General features: G+C 31.5%; 1 long non-coding RNA gene across 2 annotated transcripts; it reads right to left on the bottom strand.

The window, feature by feature from the left end:
* Window positions 1-936: 936 nt before the first annotated feature.
* Window positions 937-4,533, bottom strand: LOC134276530 (uncharacterized). 2 transcript variants are annotated; one of them, XR_009994066.1, is made up of 3 exons: window positions 3,716-4,533; window positions 1,275-1,353; window positions 937-1,045 (listed from the first exon to the last, which is right to left on the bottom strand). It is a non-coding gene; the product is annotated as an uncharacterized LOC134276530 (long non-coding RNA). The 2 variants fall into 2 exon arrangements; XR_009994065.1 differs by having other exon boundaries at window positions 937-1,059; window positions 1,288-1,353.
* Between the last annotated feature and the right edge of the window lie 2,026 nt (window positions 4,534-6,559).

Below are 6,559 nucleotides of genomic sequence, written 5' to 3'. Positions count from 1 at the left end.
TGTTGACGAGATAAGATGGATAAAACAACCATCCTGTCTTGCAATGTAAAAAAAAGTTTTGAATTTTAGTTCGTCTGTTGGGGGAAGGCAGCCAAATTTGTTTAAATGACCTTATATGGTAAATATTGTGGAATCAATTTTTATTACCACATTGCTTATCAGCATATTCAGATGATCAGTTACATGTATACTTTGTTCTTTTAATGGGTATAAATATTTTTAACCATTTGACCTTGACCTTAGACATTGACCGACTTAAAAATACTTTAACCTTAACCACAACTTTTGAAGTTGGACTAGATTTTCATATTTCACAGGTGTTTTACTTGTGGCAAGACCTTTCTTGGGATACCTCGTGGGAGTCTTGACATAAGCTGCAATGTATGGGGGAATCAGTGTTTCACAATTAATCTTGTTCTCAGTTTTGTTAAAATGTATTCATATATATTCTAATCATACATAACATACTGTGTGAAGCCTGCCAATATAAAACTCTAAATTTGTGAGCCCATGTGGGGGTATATAATAAATCAGTATACTACCTCTCCTGCAGAGAGGGGATATAAAAAGGGAAGAAACTGCTTTGCATAAAACTGCTTTATTAGAAAAAAATAAACAAGACATAAATTGGAATGTATGCTTCACTTAAACAGTGACATTTTTTGAAAATACAAGAAATCAATTTAGAGTACACATATTCTCTAAGGAAAACAGATGCCCTGCTTAAAAAAAAATTTTGCTAAAATTTGTTCCTTCATATTCTCTCATTTGATGTAAGCTTGGTTTCCTTGAATTCACATTTCTTTATGTCCTTTTATGTAAGTTTGAAAAGTAGCTCAGCCTTGCAGTATTGATTTGCTGTGGATTTTAGTAATGATCATTAGAAAACCCTCTCTATGTCCATCTTGCACCAGTGACAACTTTTACTGGATCCTCTTTTCTTTCTGTTATTTTTCCTACTTTGTATTTTTCATGTAAAATTTACTTCCAGTCCACTGTGAATTTTTTTTTTTTTTTGGGGGGGGGGGGCTGTATGTCCTCTGCTCTGGTCAACTCAATCTTTTCAAATGAAAATAAAAAAAAATAACATTAATTTTTGGTCACTGTGGATAAAAATTTATTTAAAAATTGTTTCAAAAACTTAAAACTGGAATCTTAAAATTTTGCTATATATAAAACATATACATTTTTAACCTATAAACATTATTATCTCCCTTTATGCATTGTTGTGGCAATCATGTCTTAAGTCACCATGAATCCATGCAACTTAATACATACTATATGTACCTGTGTGGTCTCCTTGCTAGAGGATCTGTAATCCTGAGAATCTTCATTAGGAAAATCTTGCAAAGGCTGCAATGATCAATTTAAAATTATTTTTTAATTTGAAAGTTTGGGTTAAAATCCTGAACATCATATATATATTACATGTACCTTATATTTACATGTTATCCTGAAAATTTTCTGAATCAAGAGGAACGCGGGTATGTTAAGGAAGCATATAAGTAATTTCTCGGGAAATTTAGACTTTTTGAAGAAAATTTAGTTAAATAAATTACTAAAACCACTGATAAACGTAAAATGTTATTTACTATATGATTGCATACAGATAAGTCTAACGCAAAGAAGTGCATCACCGCCATGGCATCACGTGACTTCTATTAATAGCAAAATTTTCCTTAATAAAAAGGCTTACAGAACAACAATACCCCGGAGTTGGATAATTTCTTTGAGTATGTAATGTAGCTGAAAATCATCTATTTTGTCTAAAAAGTGCTGCTAGAATCCCACTAACTTGTCCGTAAAATATTTATTCCACACATTCGCACGAAACCTTACCCTTTGTTTTGAATTTTATATATATGAATCAAGATTTTTCGCACAACCATGCTTAACTCGGGATTCTAGCAGCACTTTCCAAGTTTGTCAAATCGCAAACTTTCAATCTGTACAAATCGTATGTTTTGAAATATCCAGCTTATTGTTGTTCTGTTACATTTTTTGGTCAAGAATGACGGACGATGGGCCGACCGGGATACGTAATATAGCTGACTGTCTTCGAAAGAGAATATAATCGATGAAAATAAATTAGCATACCTGTTTAATTAATTGAACTCCATATGAATTTAACACAATATTTCCGATGTTTCCTTTTAAACTCCTTTTTACGTATCTTTGAAAATGCCGTCTAAGCCAAATTCTCTTTACACGACATGATCAATTTCCAATCTACTTGATGTACACATATGACGTCATTGGTGGTAGATTTCAATCATAATGACTGTTACAGCATAACAAAATAAAAACATTTTATTTTTGTTAATGTTTACACGTTTCTAATCATTTTCTAGTTAAATTACATCGCTGAATACCAATATTAGGAAAACCTGATTTCTCAAATTGACGTCATCATGCTTACTATGACGTCATCATGCAGCACTAATTTAGCCAAGGTAGAATATTTTGTATGCTTCCTTATTCCCCCTGCGAATGATTGATAAAGGAGTGGATTTAATGTTGTCATCAAGCTTTTTTTTTTCAATTTACATATAAAGCTTTTCTGTAGTTTGGACAAATCGCCAGAGATATAGAGACTAAGAGTAGAAATGAATTTGACAAAAATTAATTTCTAAAGTGGAAAATAAAATGTATTTATATAATTATAAATTAATTGTAATAAAAACATACATGTTTTATGGATACTAACGTAATGTGGTATAATTTATTTTGTTCTTTAATGCGACTATTTTTAATTTGTACAATATGTCCTTGACATGTAAAGTACACAGCATCAGACTGATCTCATCTGTACAGATCAATATTGTCAAACTAAAACTATTCATATTTAAAATGTGTGCAAGATTGATATGCCTGCAATATATAGCTGAAAAACAGTGATCAGTAAAATAAAATTATGAGACAGAAAGCTGCATCTTGGAAAGTACAAATGGAGTTGCCATATTCTAACACCCTTGGATAGATTTCTTTTCCTACTTTACAATACATCACCTTGCAGAGCAAATAAATTCATTGTATCAAGGTCCTAAAAATGATTTCACAATAGTATGACAAAGTATAAGTACTTAGATCTAGAACACTATTAGCATTTGTAAATCTGTGTGTCTGCATGTACTTTCATAATTTTACACTTACACTTTTTTAATCAATTATTTAAAATATTCTACAGTCCTGATATTGCTTAAAATTTCAAAAAATCTAACACACTTTTCAGTTATCATTGTCAGAAGTCAAAGGTTTAATATTTCCGAGGTATGATTTAGATCTACAAATCCTGTTTGTAAAAATAGATTGGACACAAGCATATTATAATTTGGAAAAATAAATTCATACAAACAATTTTCTTCAAATATACTGAATTTTATAGAAATTAAAATACCAGTTCCCAAAACGGGCACATATATTGCACAGTAGTATTTGATTCAATGCCATGTACATGTAATATGTGCAACTGTGCATCCAAGTTTTCATGGTTTTGTTTGTTTTTATTGTCTTATATTTCATTATACAGTCAGTTACCTAATCCGAGATTCCTCCGACTCTAACCCCTGCTTTTATATTGTAACTTGTGCGCACAAGTCACAATATAAAAGCAGGGGTTAGAGTCAGAGGAATCTTGGATTATCAGTTACCATGCAGGTACACACACAGGTACATGTGATACCTGAATAGAATTATGAATAAAAAAAATACTTACACATTGTAATCTGGATCGGTCGGGGACTACCACACCACTACATTTATCTCTCGATCTCTATTTCAAAGACATCTTGAAGGGAACAGTTAAAATCCTCTCGGCCTTCGCCCCCATACCACCCTGATTTCGATATTTCCTCATATTATCTTTTCTACGAGTAGCTATACGTTTAATACTCATCATGTCCAGATCAACCCTTTGGCCTTTCTTAAAGATTATCCCAACTTTGTCAACTGTTTTTCATCAAATTCTGAGTCTCTTGAGGTAGAATTTTCCTGAACAAGATGTTTCAAAACAAGAAGAAAAACTGCAGATTTCATTGTCTGCCATCTTGTTTACAATTTACACATTTTGTATTCTTCAATACCGAAGAGCTCCAACAAGGGAAATAACTCGGATAGAGAAAAAGCACATTTAGACCAACTTTATACTGTAATAAAATGTTTATTTTTCATTTACCCATAAATGTTTTAAATGATATTTGCAAAATAACATTTCTTGAATCTAAATCTCCCTACTAGAATTTTCACATCACTTGTCAAAGTCTTTAAATATTAAGTCTAACAAGGGAGGTAACGAGGACTAATTATTCACTTTTTGGGCATCAGAAAATTAGAAATTGTAAAATTTTTGTGATCTTGGCTATTTTTTACATAGTTTTGATTGTCATGAAGGATATAAAAAAATATGAACATAAACAGCTTTGTCTAGTAAATATTTTTTGATATTATTGATAAATAGCAAAATCCACTATAATTTACACCTTCTAGTCCTGTTTCCATGGCAACCGGATAAACTACCATGCTTTCTTTCATATAGTCAATCATTTCATTCATTGAAGTTTCAGTAAGAAAAAAATTAGCTGAATCGAAGACATCGCGTGGCCACGTCATTTTGATATTTACGTAGAATTGGTATTAACACATCAGATCACTAGCTGTCACTCTAGATCTCCCTTAACTCTCTGTATTCTCAACTATATATTTTATTAACAAATTGTAAGGAATTACTCAATGTGAAAATAGCCATAGGCAGAACTTATCAAATAAACAATTTAAACAATTATAGATTACTCAGGTGTCATCCTTTGATGCCAGGAAGTCAAAGAAGATTTATTTAATTAACCTAACACCTAATCAGTGACCCTTGCCATCAGGCAGTTTGAGTGTCAATAATTAACAATTACTGAGAAAGCACTAAATATTCGAGGGGATTAAGAATTAGCCAGATGTTGTGTTGGTTTAGCTTCACTATGTGTGGACAAATAAATTAAGATATTAAGAAAGATCAAAGTAAATGAATTTGATGCATGATATGAAAAAAATTATTATGTAAAACAATCAAATATATGTAGAATTAGTATCAAAAGTGAAATAGGAGCTATTTCACTGGTGATATGCTCCCCCTACTTCACCAGAAGATTTCTCCTGAAATCTTAAAATATCTTGTTATATCTTGTCATAGTTTCAAAAAGTTTCATTGTTTATGTAACCCTACTTTTTTATTTAAAATGTTATAACTACATATATACACTTATTTATCTGATAGCCTTACCAGGTTAAATTTCTTAAAGAAAATGTCATTAACCTTAAGGTATTGTAGGGTCAGAAAATATTTATGAACCAAAAAAAAATCAACTAGAAATATTTACATAAATAGCTTCCTAATGTGGTAGTACATAAATTGCTAAGATTGATTGCAAGTGTAATGATATGTATCTTACATACATGTATATATACAAGGGCCCATAATAAAAATCTTTTAAGATGAAATAATGATTATTAGACTTGCATGTACAATGCAATAAAATAAACATTGAAAACAAATAAGCATGCTAGTAAAAGTGTCCATTGAAATTTTTTTTTTTCTTGAATGATGCTTCTGAGTTCCTTTTAAGGTTCCTTTGAAATAAATTGTTGCACAACAAGCACAATGATATAGTTCACAAAGTTCACTGTTTCAATGAAATAAGAATTGTCCTTTGAAACGCTTCTGGATTTGAATATTTGCATTGGAAAAGTTCTTCGAAATGATTCTTTGGATGTTCTTTGATAATTGCATTTGAGTTTCTTTTGAATTTTCTTGTTGATTGTTTGCACCGAATCCTAACATCCCATCGGAGGGAGTTCCATCAGAATTCCGCAGCAGTTATCATGACATCCCTATAGGGAGTTCCATCATGATGTAGAAACAGTCAATGAATCATGACATCCCAGTTGGGAGTTCCATCATGATAAGTGATCACCATGACATCCATAAATTGGAGTTCCACCATGATGATATAGTACAGGGTTATAAGTCATAACATCCTAAGTAAGGAGTTCCATCATGACCAAAATTTTATATTCTAAGCTATGACATCCCTCGAAGTTACAGGGAGTTCCATCATAGCACAATTTGGTGATCTCTGAGAAAAGAAGTGTTTATTAGAATAATTCACTGCAACATCTGGAAAGTGAATCATGCACAGATCATATGTAGTCAGGAAGACTGGCAACTGGCAAGAAAGTACAACCACTAAAAAATCTACATGTGACACAAGAAAATGACCTACAATTTACTGATATTTAAATGGAAGTGGAAATTTTGAAAATAAGTAATTTAAGGTGCGTGAAGGAATATTGGTAAAATATTAGGATACAAGACTTGTATAACTATTACAGAAAATGTAATAAGATTTTTTTTTTTAACTGAAATGAAGCATTACACCGTTCCTCAGCAGTTTAAGAAACAGAAATAGTTTCAGCTGGTTCATGACTCCTCAGCAGTTTAAGAAACAGAAATAGTTTCAGCTGGTTCATGACTCCTCAGCAGTTTAAGAAACAGAAATAGTTTCAGCTGGTT

The sequence above is a fragment of the Saccostrea cucullata genome, unplaced genomic scaffold (assembly GCF_032062105.1).
Source record: "Saccostrea cucullata isolate Sc308-1 unplaced genomic scaffold, CSIRO_AGI_Scuc_v1 ctg6977, whole genome shotgun sequence".
NCBI lineage: Eukaryota > Metazoa > Mollusca > Bivalvia > Ostreida > Ostreidae > Saccostrea > Saccostrea cuccullata.
The sequence above is the reverse complement of the archived record's forward strand: the minus strand, read 5'-3'. Positions and strand labels throughout refer to the sequence as shown.